The sequence below is a fragment of the Hemiscyllium ocellatum genome, chromosome 16 (assembly GCF_020745735.1).
Source record: "Hemiscyllium ocellatum isolate sHemOce1 chromosome 16, sHemOce1.pat.X.cur, whole genome shotgun sequence".
In the NCBI taxonomy this organism is placed as follows: domain Eukaryota; kingdom Metazoa; phylum Chordata; class Chondrichthyes; order Orectolobiformes; family Hemiscylliidae; genus Hemiscyllium; species Hemiscyllium ocellatum.
The window spans coordinates 77,130,224-77,149,305 of NC_083416.1; the positions used below are offsets into that span (position 1 = coordinate 77,130,224).

A 19,082-nucleotide genomic window follows, 5' to 3' on the forward strand; every position below is an offset into this window, starting at 1 on the left:
ACCCCATTGCAGTGGGTCTGGAGTCACATGGAGGCCAGACCAGGTAAGGGTGGCAGATTTCCTACCTTAAACGGCATCAGTGAACCAGCTGAGTTCTTAAAGGAGAAAGAGAGGACTGCAGATGCTGGTGTTCAGAGCTCAACATGTGTTGCTGGAAAAGCACAGCAGGTCAGGCAGCATCCAAAGAGCAGGAAAATCGATGTTTCGGGCATGAGCCCTTCTTCAGGAATGGAGAAGAAGGGCTCATGCCTGAAACGTCAATTCTCCTGCTCCTTGGATGCTGCCTGACCTGCTGCGCTTTTCCAGCAACACATTTTCAGCTCAGATGAGTTTTTAACGATGATCAACAAGAGTTTCATGGTTGCCTTGGGACAGGTCTTTCATAGTTTCCCTACAGCTTGGACATAGGCCATTCCACCTAACACCAACCCTCAAAAGAGCATCCCACCCAAACCCATCCCCTATCCCTACATTTCCCATGTCTAATGCACCTAATCTATACATCCCTGAACACCATGAGCAATTGTCCATGGCTAACCCACTTAACCTGCATATCTTTGGACTGTGAGAGGAAACCTACCCAGACCGTACAAACTCCACACAGACAGTCGCCCAAGGCTGGAATCGAATCTGGGTCCCTAGCGCTGTGAGGCAGCAGTGCTAACCACTGAGCCACCACCGTTATTGATTTCAAATTACCCTGCTTTGGTAGGATTTGAACCGACAGAAAATTGAATGGGTTTCTGAATATCTACTCCAATGACATCACAACTACACCACTGCCTCCCCTTGAAGATGTCCTGATGAGTGTGAGACAAAATACTTTGACAACAGGGAGGTTTCCTTCAGCGGTAATCAAATTCTGGATCTACAACTGACTATTGAAGGAAATGGTCAGGAGAGTGGGTCATTGAAATGAAAAACTGGCACTGTGCCAGCAAAACCTAGAAGCCTGCTCACCCAAGTCATGGCCTGCACGCTGGGTTGTGAAAAAGCCCAAAAGACCCAGAGGGAGGGCAATTTCTAGCTAACCAGTTTTGTGACATTAATATCTCTGGAGTGAGTGAGATTTTGAACATGGTCCTTCTGGCTCAGAAGCAGGGACACTACCACAATGCTGCAAGAGCCCCTAAATTCCCTAAGGTTCTCATCAGTTGCACAGTGATGTTACTAAACATCTCTGAAGCAAATGGGTGTTGAACTCTGTCCTCCTGGCTCAGAGGCAGGGACACTACTACTGTGCCACTAGAGTTTTCAAGGCGAAAGGGAGTGCTGCAGGCGCTGGAGATCAGAGCCAAGAGTGTGGTGCTGGAAAAGCACACTGGTCAGGCAGCATCCAAGGAGCAGGAAAATCGACATTTCGGGCAAAAGCCCTTCATCAGGAATGGGTCTGTGAGACGAGGGGGTGGTGAGGTAAATGGGAAGGGGCTGGGACTAGGGGGGGGGAAAAAAGCTGAGTGCGAAATAGGTGTATGGAGCTGAGGGTAAAGGTGATAGGTCGGAGGGGAGGGTGGTGCGGATAGGTGGGAAGGAAGATGGATAGGTAGGACAGGTCATGAGGGCAGTGCTGAGCTGGAAGGTTGGAACTGGGGTAAGATGAGGAAAATGAGGAAACTGATGAAATCCACATTGATGCCGTGGGGTCGGAGGGTCCCGAGGTGGAACAAGAGCATTCAAGTCCAGTTTGAAGAGTATCGAGCTCTCCCCACTGCCTGATGAGGATTTCTCCAGCATCCCAAGAGTATTTTCGCCTCCCTACTTTGTGTGGGATCTTGCCAGGCACCGAACAGACACAGTGAGTCTGTGCATGAAGAGCTACATGTTACACAGCTGTTCTCACATGAAGTAGCTGCAGAGAACCTTTGAGAGACAATGAGGACGTTGGCTCTGTGCAGTTTAAGTTTTCCTTTCAAAATCTCCCAAACCTGCCATTGCCCAGAATGACAAGTGAATGCAGGAGTGATGCTCACTTCAATTTGACTGATCCCACACCAATAAAAGGAAAATCTTCTGATAAATGGAAGAACAGCCTCTGAAAACACACCACTGAGGAATAGGAGGAATTTTTGTTTTCATCACATGTAGCTTCTTTTATGAATACTCCCTCAGCCACATGAATCTCAGAATGGCAATTAGATGCAGCACCAATTTATCTTTGTAAATACCACCGCAAAGGCATCATCAACCCAGCTGCATTTATCTCAGCTCCTGACAGAGAAGATACAGTCCCTGACGCATCATAAAAATTCTCAGGCTATAAATACTCCAAAATCAGTCCGGGTAACTTCATTAATTACTGATAACAGTGTTTCAGATAATTCTTTCAGGAGAGAAATTTGCCAGCAAACACAGATACAGCATCATCCCGGTGCTGTCCGGTAAACAGTCATGGAATCTTCATAAAGAGGAAGAGACATAGGGCCAGCACTCAACCCTGGTTTAATTAAATATGGTTTTAGTGATGCACATTCATTTGCACACAGCCCAATTCAAAGCTGCACAATGCAGTCTGTGTAAATTCCCTGAGGAAGCAAAGAACGTTGCAAGCTTCTCTGGGCTCCTTCAACAATTTATTAAAAAGATTTGCATTTATATAGCACTTCTCACAACCACCGGACATTGCAGAGTGTTTTATAACCAACGGGGTGCTTTTTGAATCTCATCCTTGTTTCCCGATGTAAATTCAGAAGCCAATGTTGGTACAGCAAGATCCCACAAACAGCAATCTGTTAACATTTATTTATGGGATTTTGTATCATCGGGAAGGCCAGCATTTATTGCCCGTCACATAGGATGCTGCCAGGTTTGGAGGGTTTGAGATGTAGGGAGAGGCTGAACAGGCTGGGGCTGTTTTCTCTGAGGTGTCAGAGGCTGAGGGGTGACCTTTTAGAAGTTTATAAAATCATGAGGGGCATGGATAGGATAAATAGACAATTTTCCCTGGGGTGGGGAAGTCCAGATTAGAGGGCACAGGTTTAGGGTGAGAAGGGAAAGGTTTAAAAGGGACATAAGGGCAAGTTTTTCAGACAGAGGGTGGTGCATGTATGGAATGAGCTGCCAGAGGAAGTGGTAGAGGCTGGTACAATTGTAGCATTTAAAAGGCATCTGGATGGGTATATTAATACGAAGGGTTTAGAGGGATATGGCCAAGTGCTGGCAAATGGGATTAGATTCAGTCAGGATATCTGGTCAGCACGGATGAGTTGGACCGAAAGGTCTGTTTCCATGCTGTATATCTCTATTATTCTAGTTGCCATTGAGAAGGTGTCTTCTTGAACTACTGCAGTCCCAACAGTGAAAAAAACGACGATATATTCTAAGTCAGGATGATGAGTGGTTTGGATGGGAATTTGCAGGGGATGGTGCTCTATTGCCTATGTCCTGCTTGGTGGCTGTGGATTTGGAAGGTGCTGTCTGTGAAACGTTGGTGAATTTCTGCAGTGCATCTTGTAGATAGTACACACTTCTGCTACTCAGCATCGGTGGTGGGGTAGTGGATGCTTATGATGTGGTACCAATCAAGCAGGCTGCTTTGTCCTGGATGGTGTCAAGGTTCTTGAGTGTTGCTGGAGCTGCACTCCTCCAGGCAAGTGGGGAATATTCCAGCCCATCCCTGAGTTGTACCTTGTAGATGGTGGACAGGCTTTGGGGAGGCAGGAGGTGAGTTACTTGCTAAAGTACTCCAAGCCTCCCACCTACTCATGTAGCCAATGTGTTTATCTGGTGAGTCCACTTGAGCTTCTGGTCAATGGTAACCCCATGGATGTTGATAATGGGCGATTCAGTGGTGGTAATGCCATTGATTGTAAGGGGATTGGTTAGATTGTCTCTTTCTGGAGATGGCTATTGTTTGGCACTGGTGTGGCAATAATTTACCTTCCACTTGTCAGCCCAAGCTTGTATATTGTTCAGATCTTGCTGCATTTGAACATGGACTGCTTCAGGATCTGAAGCGTTTTAATGGTAGGTGACAGAGGGTTGTTTTTCTGACTAGAGGCCTATGACCAGCGGAGTTCCACAGGGATCGGTTCTGGGTCCTCTTTTGTTTGTCATTTATAGAAATGATTTAGATGAGAATATAGAAGGCATAGTTAGTAAGTTTGCAGACGACACTAAGATTGATGGCAAAGTAGACAGTGAAGAAGGTGTCCCAAGATTACAAAGGGATTTTGATCAAATGGGTCACTGGGCTGAAAAATGGCAGATGGAGTTCAAGCTGAATAAATGCAAGGTATTGCATTTTAGTAAAATAAACAAAGGGTAGGGCCTGGGTAATGTTGTAGAACAGAGGGACCTAGGGGTTCAGGTACTTAATTCTTTGAAGTTTGTGTTACATGTCGACACCATGTAAAAAGATGTTTTCATGCTTGCCTTCATTGTTCAGTCCTTTGAGTATCGGAGTTGGGAAGCAATGTTGAGGTTGTTCTGCACATTGATGAGGCCTCACCTGGAATAATGTGTGTCCAGTTCTGATCAACCAGCTACAGAAAGGATATTATTAACCTTGAGATGCTCAGAAGAGACTTACTGGGATGTTGCTGGGTATGAAAGGTTTGGGTTGCAAAGAAAGGCTGGATGAGAGACTGATTAGCAAGGTTAGATCTCTTGGAATACAGGGAGGACTAGCCATTTGGATACAGAACTGGCTCAAAGGTAGAAAACAGAGAGTGGTGGTGGAGGGTTGTTTTTCAGACTGGAGGCCTGTGACCAGTGGAGTGCCACAAGGATCGGTGCTGGGTCCACTACTTTTCGTCATTTATATAAATGATTTGGATGAGAACATAGGAGGTATGGTTAGTAAGTTTGCAGATGACACCAAAATTGGAGGTGTAGTGGACAGTGAAGAAGGTTACCTCAGATTACAATGAAATCTTGACCAGATGGGTCAATGGGCTGAGGAGTGGCAGATGGAGTTTAATTTTGATAAATACAAGGTGCTGCATTTTGGGAAAGCAAATCTTAACAGGACCTATACACTTAATGGTAAGGTCCTAGGGAGTGTTGCTGAACAAAGAGACCTTGGAGTGTAGGTTCATAGCTCCTTGAAAGTGGAGTCTCAGGTAGATAGGATAGTGAAGAAGGTGGGATAGGCTGGGACGTTTTTCACTGTACAGTAGGAGGTTGAGAGGCAACCTGATAGAAATGTATAAAATCATGAGGGGTATTCCTAGGATTGGGGATTTCAAGTTTAGGGGGCAAAGATTTAAGGAGAGAGGAGAGTGATTTTAAGATATATGGGGCAATATTTTTTAATGCGAGGGTGGCCAGTGTGTGGAATGAACATCCAGAGGAAGTGGTGGATGAGGATACCAATAAAACATTTAAAATATATTTGGATGGTACATGGATAGGAAAGGTTTGGAGGGATATGGGCCAGGAGCAGGCAGGTGGGACTAGTTTAGTTTAGTTTGAGATTATGTTCAGCATGGATTGGTTGGACCAAAGGTTCTGTTGCTGTGCTGTGAGACTCAATAATGCCATGAGTCACAAATAGTGCTGAACATTGTGCAATCATTGACAAACATTCCCACTTCTGATCTTATGATGGAGGGAAGGTCATTGATGAAACAGCTGAAGGTGGTTGGGCCTAGCGCACTACTCTGAGGAACTCCTGCAGAAAGCTGAGATGACTGATCTCCAACAACCACAACTATTTTCCTGTGTGTCAGGTATGACTCCAACCAGCAGAGGGTTTGCCCCTGATCCACACTGATTCCAGTTTTGCTAGGACTCCTTGATGCCACACTCAAGTCAAAAGTTGATGTCAAGGGATGTCATGTTGGAACATGATCCAAGTCAGGGGATCCATCTCATCAGTTTTTCTGTACCAGAGTTCTTTTCATATCCATACCTCCTCCTGACAGCAATGCAGTCTTGTTGGGCTGTAGTTTTGTTTAGGATTGGACATACACAAGCTTATCAAGGCCATTTATTTCCCCAGAAGTTAATGGGAGGTGGGGCACATAAAGGATTCTAATTTCACCCCCTTTAGTCCAAGACTAACACCTATACCTCAACCATCATAACTGAAGCGTATTGCTTGGCCATTATCATATTGCTGTCTGTGAGATCCTGCTGTGCAGAAAGGGGCATTACATTATAACAATAACGGTACACTACAACATTTTGAAGTGATGAAAAGCAGCAAACAAATTCAGATTAGCTGAGGCATGGAGTTTAAAAGCAGAGAGGATATGCTAAAGCTGTATAAAACGCTGATAAGGCTACAGCTACAGTACTGTGTTCAGTTCTGGCATCCACATTGTAGGAGAGATGTGATTACATTAGAGAGCTTACAACGGAGACAGTTACCTGGGTCAAAAACAGAAACTGCAGGAGAAATTCAGCAGATCTGTGGGGAGAGAATCATAGAATCTCTGCAGTGTGGAGACAGGCCATTCAGCCCATCAAGACGACGCTGACCTTCTGAAAAGCATCCCACCCTACCCCTGTAACCTTGCATTTCCCATGGCTAGTCTACCTAGCCCACACATTTCTGGACACTATAAGCAATTTAGCATGACCAAGCCACCCTAACCTGCATATCTGTGGGAGGAAACCCATACAGACGCAGGTAGAATGTGCCAGTTCCACACAGTCACCTGAGGGTGGAATCGAACCTAAGTTCCTGGTGCTAGAAAGGAGCAGTGCTAACCACTGAGCCACCATGCCACCGCAAAGTTAATGTTCTGAGCCCAGCAACCCTATTTCAGAACAAGGCTTTGGTGGATTTGGAGATGTGTAATGAGGCGGACTTGATTAAGGAACTTAAGGTGAAGGAATCCCCTTGGGGGCAGTGACCAAAATGTGATAGAATTCATCCTGCAGTTTGAAAGGGAGAAGTTGGAATCAGATGTAATGGTATTGTAATTGACAAAAGGTGAGGACAGAAACATGGGGGTGGAGCTGGTCAGAGTTGATTGGAAGGGGAGTCTCACAGGGAAGACAGTGGAACAGCAATGGCAGGAGGTTCTCGGGGTAATTCAGGAGGCACTGCAGAAATTCATCTCAAGGAAGAAGAAACATACTCAGGAGAGGAGGAGGCAACTATGGCTGACAAGGGAAGCCAGGGGACAGCATAAATGTAAAAGAAAAACCATACAATCTGGTGATGATTAGTGGAAAGCCTTTAAAAACCGGTCGAGGATAACTACAAAAGCAATAAGAGGGAAGAGATGAAATATGACAGTAAATTAGCTGGTAACATAAAAGACAATTGCTAGAGATATTTTCTAAGATATATAAAGAGGCAAGAACAGTGGTGAGAATCTGTAACTCTCTGCCTGTAAGGATGGAGGAGGCAGAGATCCTCCTGCACATCTGATGCTGCCTAACCTGTTGTGTTTTAACAAGTATTGAAATGTGCGCTTGCCAAGCCAAGACATTCCAAGCTACGGACCAAGTGCTGGAAAATGGGGTTAGAGTAGATAGTTCTAAGTAAGGTACTGGATGTGTTTACTGATTTTGAATGAGGGACAAATATTGACCCCAGGACATCAGGAAGAACTCACAGAAACCCAGAAACATCGAAAATAGGAGTAGGCCATTTGGCCCTTCATGCCCGTTCCACCATTTAAAATGGCAGGAAACTGGAAGAACACCTCCTTCTTGTCTATTTTGGATTCTAGCATCTGTAGCTTTTTGTCTCCACCACCTAATGTGATCACGGCTGATCATCCAACTCAGTTCCCTGTTCACACTTTCTCCCCCTACTTTTTGATCTCTTTCAACCTAAGAACTTTATCCAACTCCTTCTTGAAAACATTCAATGATTTGGTCTCAATCTCTTTCTGTGGCAGAGAATTCCACAGGCTCCCCACTCTCTGGGTGAAAAAAAAGTCTCTCCTTAGCTCAGTCCTAAAAGGCCTACCCTATTCAAAGTTTGTGAGAAGATTTGTAGCTCGGGTGCTCGTTGTTGTGGTTCTGTTTGCCAAGCTGGGAGTTTTTGTTGCAAACGTTTCGTCCCCTTTCTAGGTGACATCCTCAGTGCTTGGGAGCCTTCTGTGAAGTGCTTCTGTGCTGATTCCTCTGGCATTTATACTGGTTTGAATCTGCCGCTTCTGGTTGTCAGTTGCTGTCCGCTGCAGTGGCCGAAACGACACGACCAGCTATCCTTAGTAGCCATACACTCAGATGACAAACAACATGAATTCGATTGGGACAACACCACCATTATAGGGCATGCCAAACAGAGAACAGCCAGGGAATTCCTAGAGGCATGGCACTCATCCACAAATTCTATCAACAGACACACCGACCTAGACCCTATATACAGGCCACCGCAGCGGACAGCAACTGACAACCGGAAGCGGCAGATTCAAACCACTATACATGCCGGAGGAATCAGCACAGAAGCGCTCCACAGGAGGCTCCCAAGCACTGAGGATGTCACCTAGACAGGGGACGAAACGTTTGTAACAAAAACTCCCAGCTCGGCGAACAGAACCACAACAACAGGCCTACCCTATATCCTTCAGATGTCAGGATGTGGAGGTGTTAGACTGGGGTGGACAAAGTTAAAAATCACACAACACTAGGTTATAGTCCAACAGGTTTATTTGTGATGTTATGTGATTTTTAACTCCTTCAGATATGACCTTGGTTCTGGATCCCTGGTTATTGGAAGCATCCTTGCTACGTTAACTCTGTCTAATCTTGTTAGAATTTTATAGGTTTCTATGAGATTAGCAGACGCCTCCCCACCCTCCAGTCTCTTTCTCCTGTTTTCTTTGAAATAGCACCAGGGGGTATTTTATATTCACCAATGCTGGGCGTAGTGCTCACTTATAATATCTCACCGAAAGGCAGCACCTCCAACAGTGCAGCCCTCCCTCGGTGGTGCAATGTCAAGTTTGATTTTTGCACTGAAGGCTCTAAATTAGGATTCAAATTCAGAACCTTATGGCGTGGAGATGGTGGCCAGATGGTTCAATTGGCTGGATAGCTGATGTGGAGATAGTGAGGACTGCAGATGCTGGAAAGTCAGACTCTATAAAATGTGGAGCTAGAAAAAACACAGCAGGTCAGGCAGCATCAGATGAGCAGGAGAGTCGAGGTCTCGGGTATCAGGATTGATGAAGAATCGTACCCTAAAACACAGACTCTCCTGCTCTTCTGATGCTGCTTGACCTGCAGTGCTTTTTCCAAGTCCACACTTTATCGACGGTGGATAGCTGGCTCGGAATACCTAGTGATGTCAGCAGTATAGGCTCAACTCCTGGACTGGCTGAGGTTACCGCGAAGGCTTTACCTCCTCAGCCTCGCTCCTTGCTTGAGGTGTGATGACCCTCAGGTTAAACTCAACATCAGTCTTCTCTCTCTGTAATGGGACAGTGGGACTATAGTGACTTTATCTTCACTGAGCCAGGACTGACACCTTTAGTGACGAATCAAGATACACTATGCTGAACAGAAATGCATTTAGGTTAGATTAGATTAGATTAGATTAGATTACTTACAGTGTGGAAACAGGCCCTTCGGCCCAACTAGTCCACACCGACCCGCCGAAGCGAAACCCACCCATACTCTTACATTTGCCCCTTACCTAACACTACGGGCAATTTAGCATGGCCAATTCACCTGACCTGCACATCTTTGGACTGTGGGAGGAAACCGGAGCACCCGGAGGAAACCCATGCAGACACAGGGAGAACATGCAAACTCCACACAGACAGTCGCCTGAGGCGGGAAGTAAATTTGAGGGGAGTAAATTAGGAACCAATGTATGGCTAGTTTGTTTTTTTAAGGTACAGGGCAAGTTTGTTATTCCAAGCCATCAGACCTAAAATACTTGGACGCCAACCTTAGTGACCTTTGTATTTAGTTTTATTTAATAAAGTACAACTTTGAACTGATCTGAACCCTCTGTGTCAAGCCAAGACTGCCCACTCAAATTTACACTCTCTGATGGATTCAGAAAAGAACCACTTGTGTCCTTCCTGGGATGAATCAGTCAGTGTTACCTCAGTGTGAAGGTGGCCAACTCACCTCATGCTACTCTCTGGTCTTCTCCCTGTAACCCTAAACATACTATTTTCCAGTCTAATGCACTTTGGAATGCTTCAATGTAGCCAGCCTTGAACTAAATCCTCAAGGTATATTCTAGCCCTCAACTGTACCAAGGGATTAAATGTCAATTAGTCAGCAATATAACTGATGATGACAATAAGGAAAAGTGGGTTGGATGGAGAAAGAGGAGCAACTCTCCACACTCGATTGTAGGAATGTATATCATCATGCGCAGAAAGAGCTGGAATTACTTTACTACAAGTCGTTCGGTTATAACATGACAGCTGTGTTCCTCTGCAATGTCACGCTATAGAAAATCAGTCTCTGGAAAGCTGCTACAGAAAATTACGCTGTTGATGACCGCCAAGAGAAAATTGCTATATTCGTTCAGTAGAAAGTTCGCATTATCCAAACAACACCCACAATTCATCAATCGCGTTGTGCCAATTTGTGCTGACGAAACGTGCGTTATAGCAGAACAACCCGCATGCCTACGTCCAGATTGTTTGCAAAGTAAAGCTGTCGGGGATGACCAATTAAAGCAGCATTGAGAAGATTTGGACAATCCAAGCCAAGGTCAGATTGAACCATGGTCCAGACACTCCTTCCTTGGTCACCTTGATCACAAATCATTAACCACCCACTGTCAGAAAATGCCTCTCTTTCTCAGACCACTTTTTTGTTCCTTCACTACTTACATTAAGTCTGTGCCAGAGCATTCAGGAGAGATGTTAGGAAGCACTTCCACACACAAAGGGTGGGAGAGGTTTGGAACTCTCTTCCACAAACAGTAATGGATGCTGGATCAGTTGTTGATTTTAAATCTGCGATATATTTTTGTTAAGCAAAGATATTAAGGGATATGGGACCCTATCAGGATTCAGGGGATCTGGGGAACATGCTTCCCTCCAAACCTGCTCAGACCTTCCCCTTCATGTCCTTTTCCATTAAATCAGTGTGGTTTCCTCCTCTCTGCCCTGAACTGAAAAATAGCATCAACTCTGCTTCTAGATTTCACCCTCTCCTCACTCTCACATGGTCCATTTCTGACTCTTCCCTTCCCTCACTCAGTTCCTGGTGGATAGGCTGTAATCACATTGTGGACGAGTGGTGCTGGAAGAGCACAGCAGTTCAGGTAGCATCCAACGAGCAGCGAAATCGACGTTTCGGGCAAAAGCCCTTCATCAGGAATAAAGGCAGTGAGCCTGAAATGTGGAGAGATAAGCCTTTATTCCTGATGAAGGGCTTTTGCCCGAAACGTCGATTTCGTTGCTCGTTCGATGCTGCCTGAACTGCTGTGCTCTTCCAGCACCACTGATCCAGAATCTGGTTTCCAGCATCTGCAGCCATTGTTTTTACCTCCTTTATAATCACATTGTTGTAAATGTTCAAAGAGATGCTGAAAAATGTCAGTGCTCTCAGGATGGGAAGGCTGTGAAAGGCAGAAGAACAAGTGGACCAACCACATCTCTTTCCAGATTAAAATCTACCTGATTCTTGGTGCAAACTCCCACCACATTCAGCAATCTTCATCGACTTTCTCAGTTATCAGGGCCATCACTGAGTATTCTGACTCAGTTATCACCTGACACATGGACTTTTCTGGTTTATTCTTTTCAGAGCAAGGTAACATCCCTAATTGCTCTTGAATTCATTGATCACTTGGTCATTCCAAAGGGTAGCTCAGTGGTTACCTCTACTACCTCACAGCACCAAGGACCTGGGTTCGATTCCAGCCTCAGGTGACTGTGTGGAGTTTTCACATTCTCTCTCTGTCAGTGTGGGTTTCCTCCGGGTGCTCCGGTTTCCTCCCACAGTCCAAAGATGTGCGGGTCAGGTGAATTGGCCATGCTAAATTGCCCCTAGTGTTAGGTAATGGGCAAATGTAGGGGTATGGGTGGGTTGCGCTTCGGTGGGTCGCTGTGGACTTGTTGAGCCGAAGGCCTGTTTCCACACTGTAAGTAATCTAATCTAATCTAGTCCAGAGATGTGTAGGTTAGGTGGATTGGCTGTAGTTTCAGGGGATGCGCAGGCTAGGTGGAATAGCCATGGGAAATGCAGGGTTATGGAGCTGGGTCTGGGTGGGAAGCTCTTTGGAGGATCAGTGTGGCCTTGATGGGCCAAAAGGCCTGCGTCCACACTGCAGGGATTCATTGATTAAACTACATTGCAATGGATGTGGTCTCACACAAGGCCCAGGCTGGATAAGGTCAGAAGACTTCCTTCCCTTAGGGGCATTAGTGAACCAGATAACAGGTTTATGTTCACTATTACAGACAAGCTTTGGATTCCAAATTCACATAAGAATTGAAATGAATTCATGTGAATTGAACCAGTGTCCCCAAAGCGTTATCCTAAGCCTCTGGGTTACAATACCAACAAGATGGTCACTATACCAAAGTCTTCCTAACTTGATAAACTAACTCTAAAGAAAAGGACAGCAGGTCAGGCAGCATCCAAGGAACAGAACAGTCGACATTTCGTGCAGAAGCCCTTCATCAGGAATATTGGGGGGTGCGGACGGGGGAGGAGAGGGGAAAGGGACTGAGAGATAAATAGGAAGGGGATGCGCGGAGGTCGCTGAGAAGGTGACCTCCTCCCCAGCCCCAATGCCACCCACCTATTTATCTCTCAGCCCCCTTCCCCTCACCCCCACACACATCCCTGATGAAGGGCTTCTGCCTGAAACTTAGATTCTCCTGCTCTTCAGCTGCTGCCTGACCGGCTGTGCTTTTCCAACACCACACTTTTCGACTCGTGTTTCTCCAGCATGTGCAGTCCTCACTTTCTCTCTCGGAAGAACACTCATATTGGTCTTAAAGCGTTAACTCATTTTCTCTCCACAAATGCTGCCAGACTTGCTGGATTTCTCCAGCACTCACCATTTTGTTTCAGATTTCCAGCACATGCAGTATTTTGCTTTTATTTAAGAGCCAAGTTAAAGGGAGACGGAACTTGCGAAGAGCTTCCCCTCCTTCTCAGTTCAGAGAGACCCAGCTATGGGGCTTGCACTTTCTGAGCTGAAAATGTGTTGCTGGAAAAGCACAGCAGGTCAGGCAGCATCCAAGGAGCAGGCGAATCGACGTTTCGGGCATAAGCCCTTCTTCAGGAATTTTCCAGCAACACATTTTCAGCTCTGATCTCCAGCATCTGCAGTCCTCACTTTCTCCTTTTGCACTTTCTGAGGAAGGGTCACCGGTCTCGAAAGGTTAACTCGGATTTCTCTCCATGGATGCTGCCAGACCTGCTGAGGTTTTCCAGCAGTTTCTGTTTTTGTTTGGTCTGGAGGCCCTGTTCTCTCTTTCTCAGTCACTGCTGCAGAAATGAAGGCCACTGTTTGTTTTCCAACAGCTGCTGAAATGCTGACCCTGGACTCGGCTGACACAGAAAAACAGCAAACAATGCAACATCTTGATCAAAGCTTTGTCAGCTCAGCAGGATTCGCCACTCCACACATGCGGGATAGGCAGAGGAAGAAAATTAGCATCTCTTTAAGAATCTTGCAGTGCTGACAATGCGTCACGTGACCACTCAACAAACCTTTGCAAGCCTTGCCAAGGAACGGGTGAGAAAGCATTATTTTCTTCATCACCATGACAGTACAATGGCAACGTCACGCCATTATTGGCAGGACCATACGATGCTGTCCTTTGGAGCTATCAAACAGCTGAAACACAGCGAAGGGGAAATTGGTTTTTCCACTAAGAGAAAAATTCTCCCAGACGTCAGTAAAATTCAAATCTGTGCAAATCCAAACCAAGACTATTAACCCTGGATTTCTGCTGGTGCAGGAATTAAAATCACATTATATTTTCTCCTCCCCATACACTACAGCCTCCCCAGCCAGCTCAAATCTGTTTCTCTGCAGTCCAGTCTGCAGCTGTTGGAAATCCCCAGGCGACTCAAAGTCAATGCCAGCAGGCTCGTGCACACAGGATCAGCTCATTTTCCTGGGACTGAACCACATGTGGCTAGATTTATTCAATTCGCAGTTGATCAGAGTGGGATTTGAACTCATTTGCCAATTCGAAGGCTGTGTAACCCATTGTACTCTCAGAGATTGCTGATATGATACAGTTTGAACACTGCCGAGAATGACGTGGGAATGTCAGGGGGAAGCAATGGAATGTTAAGAATTGCTTCTGCTGTGCTGGCATAAAGAAGGCCCATTCAGGACACAACAGTCCTAGTCATCGAGTCATACAGCACGGAATCAGAGCCTTGGGTCCAACTCATCCAGATATACCAAACTGATTTAGTCCCATTTGCCAGCATTTGGCCCATATCCCTCTAAACCCTTTCTATTCACATACCCGTCCAGATGCCTTTCAAATGTTGTTATTGTACCAGCTTCCACCATGACAGAAGTCACATGACACCAGGTAATAGTCCAACAAGTTTAGTTGAAATCACAAGCATCAGGATGAAAGAGCAGCGTTTCAAAAGTTTGTGATTTCAAATAAACTTGTTAGATTATTACCTGGTGTTGTGTGACCTCTGACTTTCCAACTGCCTCCGAGACACTAACCGCCTCAGTCTGACTTTGTCCACCTCAGTCCAATACCAGTACCTCCACATCACAGCCTCCGCCACTTCCTCTGGCAGCTCAGTCCATCCACACACCACCCTCTGTGTGAAACAGTTGCCCTTTATGTCCTTTTTAAATCTTTCCCCTCTCACCCTAAACCTATGGCCTCTAGTTATGGACTCCCCTACCCTCAGAAAAAGACCCTGGCTCTTCACCCTATAACACACCCCTCATGATTTTATAAACCTTATAAGGTCACACCTCAGCCTCCATCGCTCCAGGGAAAACAACATCAGCCTATTCAACTTCTCCCATAGCTCAAACCCTCCAACATCCTTGGGGTGGCAAGGTGGCTCAGTGGTTAGCACTGCTGCATCACAGCATCAGGGTCCCAGGTTCAATTCCAGCCTCGGTTGACTGTCTGTGTAGAGTTTGCACATTCCCCCCCATGGTTGCATGGGTTTCCTCCCACAGTCCAAATATGTGCAGGTCAGGTGAATTTTCCTGATGAAGGGCTTTTGCCCGAAATGTCAATTTTCCTGCTCCTCAGATGCTGCCTGATCTGCTGTGCTTTTCCAGCACCACTCTGATCTAAACCATGCTAAATTGCCCATAGTGCTAGGTGCATTAGTCAGAGGGAAATTGGCCTGGGTAGGTTGCTCTTTGGAGGGTCAGTGTGGACTGGTTGGGCCGAAGGGCCTGTTTCCACACTCTAGGGAATCTAATCTAAATCTTTCCCAAACCCTTTCAAGTTTCACTTGATCAGTGCTCCTTTGACCAAGGTCCCCTCTCATTTCTATTTGCTGTGTTTGCTTGGCCAATTCATTGTACTACAGGAGTCCAACAGCAGGTCTTGAATTTTAAAGGGAGTGTTGTTTGTGTATGGCATGCTTGCTCCCTGCAATGCAATGATTTTTCGGCTCCTGCATCTGAACACAGCACGTGTTCCCCAAATCCACCATCTCCCCCCAGCAGCACACTGTAGCAGTATTAAATCAACTATGGGCTGCAGCTCCTCAAGCATATATCCATACACTACCTCCTGCATCATCTCCATCACCGGCAAGGACAGGAACTGAAATATTATCAAACACCATTGCTGTATGAGGTGAGAGTTTTGAAAAGGCTTAGTGTTGGAGATTGCATTAGGCTCCATCCTATCTGTTGATGTCACTCAGTCTTGGGTGGGTGAACCAAGCAATCTAGCACTAGACCCTGACATGGTAAGATGGCTCCTCTCTGGTTCCTATTGGTCGTGAATTAGTCAATGTTACCGAGTACCATTGGGCAATACACTGCATCTAATCATCAAGGCAAGTGTCTCAATCATTGTCATGAAGCACTTGGGCAGGATAAACAAAGCGGGGGAATACTAATGAACAGTAGGACTCTGGGAAGCCCTGAGAATCAGGGGAACCTTGGTGCCCATGTCCCACCGTTCCTTTATGTTGTGGGAGAGGTGATGCTGGAGAGAGGGATGATGCTGGAACTGTATAAAGCGCTGGTTAGGCCACAGCAAGAGTACTGTGCACAGTTCTGGAATCCACATCATAGGGGGGATGGGATGGCACTGGAGAGGGTGCAGGGGAGATTTAGCAGGACGTTGCCTGGGCTGGAGAGTTCCAGTTATGAAGAGAGATTGAACAGACTGGGGAAGGATCTGAGGAAGGGTCACTCAACCCAAAATGATAACTCTGATTTCTCTCCACAGACCTGCTGAGCTTTTCCAGCAACTTCGGTTTTTGGACAGACGGGCATTGTTTTCCTTAAAGCAGAGGAGATATGACAGAGATGTACAAAATAATGAGGGGCACAGACAGGAAGAAACACTCCCTCTTGATGGGGGTGTGGACCGGGGGCATATACTAAAGGTATGAGGCTAAATAGCCTCCTTCTGTGATCTACACAACACCATGTGGAAGCCCATTAACTTGCATGGGGATGGGCATTATGTGAGGTTGGTGTCCTTATACATTTGTTAACCTTATGGTGGGTTTGCAAGGAGCCATCAAAGAAGTCTTGCTGCCATTGAACAGCTGGAGATGGTAGTACAGTGGCAACATGACTAGATTAGTGATCCAGAGGCCAATACTAATGCACTGATGGGTCAAGTCCCAACACGTGAATTTAAATTCCATAGCCCTCAGTATCAGTAGCCTTTAGTTCTGAAGAACAATCACTGGATCCATTCATAAATCTGGAACTTCACAAACCTGGTCAATGGCAGCTGTCATCAACTGTTGAGAAAACACATCTGGTTTCTGAATGACTTTTGGAAAACAAGATCTGCCATCCTTACCTGATCTGGACCCACATGTGACTCCAGACTCACAGCAACATGGCTGACTCTTAGCTACCCTCCGAAATGGCTGTGCAAGCCACACAATTAAAGGACAATAAGAGATAAGCAGCAAGTGCTGGCCTTCCTCATAATTACTCATATAATCCCAGTCCAGAATGAAGTATACCTGGGTAGGTAATGAACCTGATGGGGCTGAAACACTTTAGTAACTGAAAGGTTTAGTACAGGGCTAGAACATTGCTAAAAAGGAATACCTTATTGATGCTGGAATGCAAGGCAATAACATTCAGCAACAAACTTTGGTAAGATGACTTGTTTCTTTCAGCAATATCTCTGAAAATAAGACAGGTGTCCCCAAAGACTGAACCAGTTCAACAATGAAATGCTGTCATTGCTAATTCATAGCACTGTCAATCTTTCAACTTTGGGAATGAGAGAAAGACAGATCACATTGGTTGGTTTACACCAATGAAGAAGTAGATACTTTTATGGATTTTTTCAGTCAGTATTGAAATCTGGCAAACAGGACAGGCATTTATGAACAGCAAGCTCTCATAAATAACACAATGTGATAATGACCAGATAATGCATTTCTTTTGTGATGCTGTTTGAGGGGTATATAATCGACCCAGGACTTGGAGAACATCCCTCATCTTTTTGCAAATGGCACACTAGAATGTGCAAACATTGGAAAGAGTGCAATAGGAATAGTTCCAAGGATAAGGAATTCTAGCTACGCAGGTGGCTGAATGGGGAGTTTTCAAAACCATGACAGATCTAGACAGAATCAGGAGGGGGCACATGGTCCCACAGGGGGCACTGATTTACAGAAGTAATTACCAAAAGAAGCAAAAGGAAAAAAAGTGATATGGGAGGAAGAAGCTTTCTCACACAACAAGTGGTTTGGGACTGGAACACACCGTCAATTAGACAGCTATCCGCGATGGAAGAATGTGCAGAGGTTTAAAGAGAAGGCAGGAAGATGGTAGTGGGTGAGATGCAGATTTGGAGAGCTGGGGCAGATTGGATGGGCCAAGTGGCCTCTTTCTTGTGATTCTACTACTGTGATTCTGTAAACTGGCGAGCTATCCTAAAGCTTAAATTTTGAAGTCAACCCATCTCCAATTCCAACAACATAACAACGAGATTATTGTCTAAGCCCATTGACTTCACTAATGTCCAACACAGAAAAGAAACATATGACCCCAGACACACACTTACCACAGGAAGTAGTTAATGCCAAAACATTGAATGTTTTCAAGGGGTGGCTAGATATGAGGCAAATAGGATCAAAGGTCATGGGGAGAAAGCAGGATTAGGCTATTGAGTTGGACGATCAGCCATGATCATGATGAATGGCGGAGCAGGCTTGAAGGGCTGAATGGCCTCCTCCTGCTCCCATTTTCTGTGTTTCTATGCTTCTAGGTTAGCTATGCTGTGGTCAGAAAAATCACTCAGTGGCCAGCACTGCCTTCTCAGGGGCAACGTGGGATGGCCGACAACTGTTCACCTCATCACATTGTGAGAATGATCAAAAACAGCCTTACAAACATTGCAAGAGTCCACAGGATATCAACCAAGCACAAAAACATACTCTTCAATTGCACCAGCTATGGTTTAACTGGTGGACTCCTTCTCTCTAAGGTCAGAGGGTTGGTTTAAGTCTCACTCTCATCCTTGAGCATAAAAATAAGATTGACCTTCCAGCACCGCTGTGTGAGGTGTATGGTCAGCTGTCTTTCGGATTAGATGTTAAAGTTAAACCCACCTTTTCTGGCTCTTAATGGCTACAGAAGTTCCCATGCCGTGATTTTAAGGAAGAGTTGGAGAGGTGTTCTGGTGAGTTGGCTAATCCACCAAGTGGCACCACAAAAACGGATTGCCCTCTCCTTCTCACATTGCTGTCTCTGGGATCTTGCTGTGTACAACATCTTCAGCTGCGTTTCCTACATAATAACAGTGACCACATTCCCAAAGTACTTGATTGGCTACAAAGTGCTTTGAGTGCTTTGCAGAAAGCTGAACATGAGTTCCCAGACATTCTCTCAGCGTGTTCGGTAACATCATCAGTCAGCCTCTGGTGAAGTGCTGGTGTTCTGTCCCGCTTGCTATTTGTGTGTCTTGGTCTGTTAAGGTGAGTGATATCACTTCGGTTCTGTTTCTGAGAGGTTGGTAAATGGGGTCCAAATTGATGCGTTTGTTAATAGAGTTCTGGTTTGAATGCCAGGCCTCTAGGAATTTCTT

General features: G+C 45.6%; 1 protein-coding gene across 4 annotated transcripts in view; it reads right to left on the minus strand.

Moving 5' to 3' along the window:
* Positions 1 to 19,082, minus strand: part of ndst1b (N-deacetylase/N-sulfotransferase (heparan glucosaminyl) 1b) — a 274,405-nt gene that overhangs the window by 99,510 nt on the left and 155,813 nt on the right. The window lies entirely within an intron of this gene.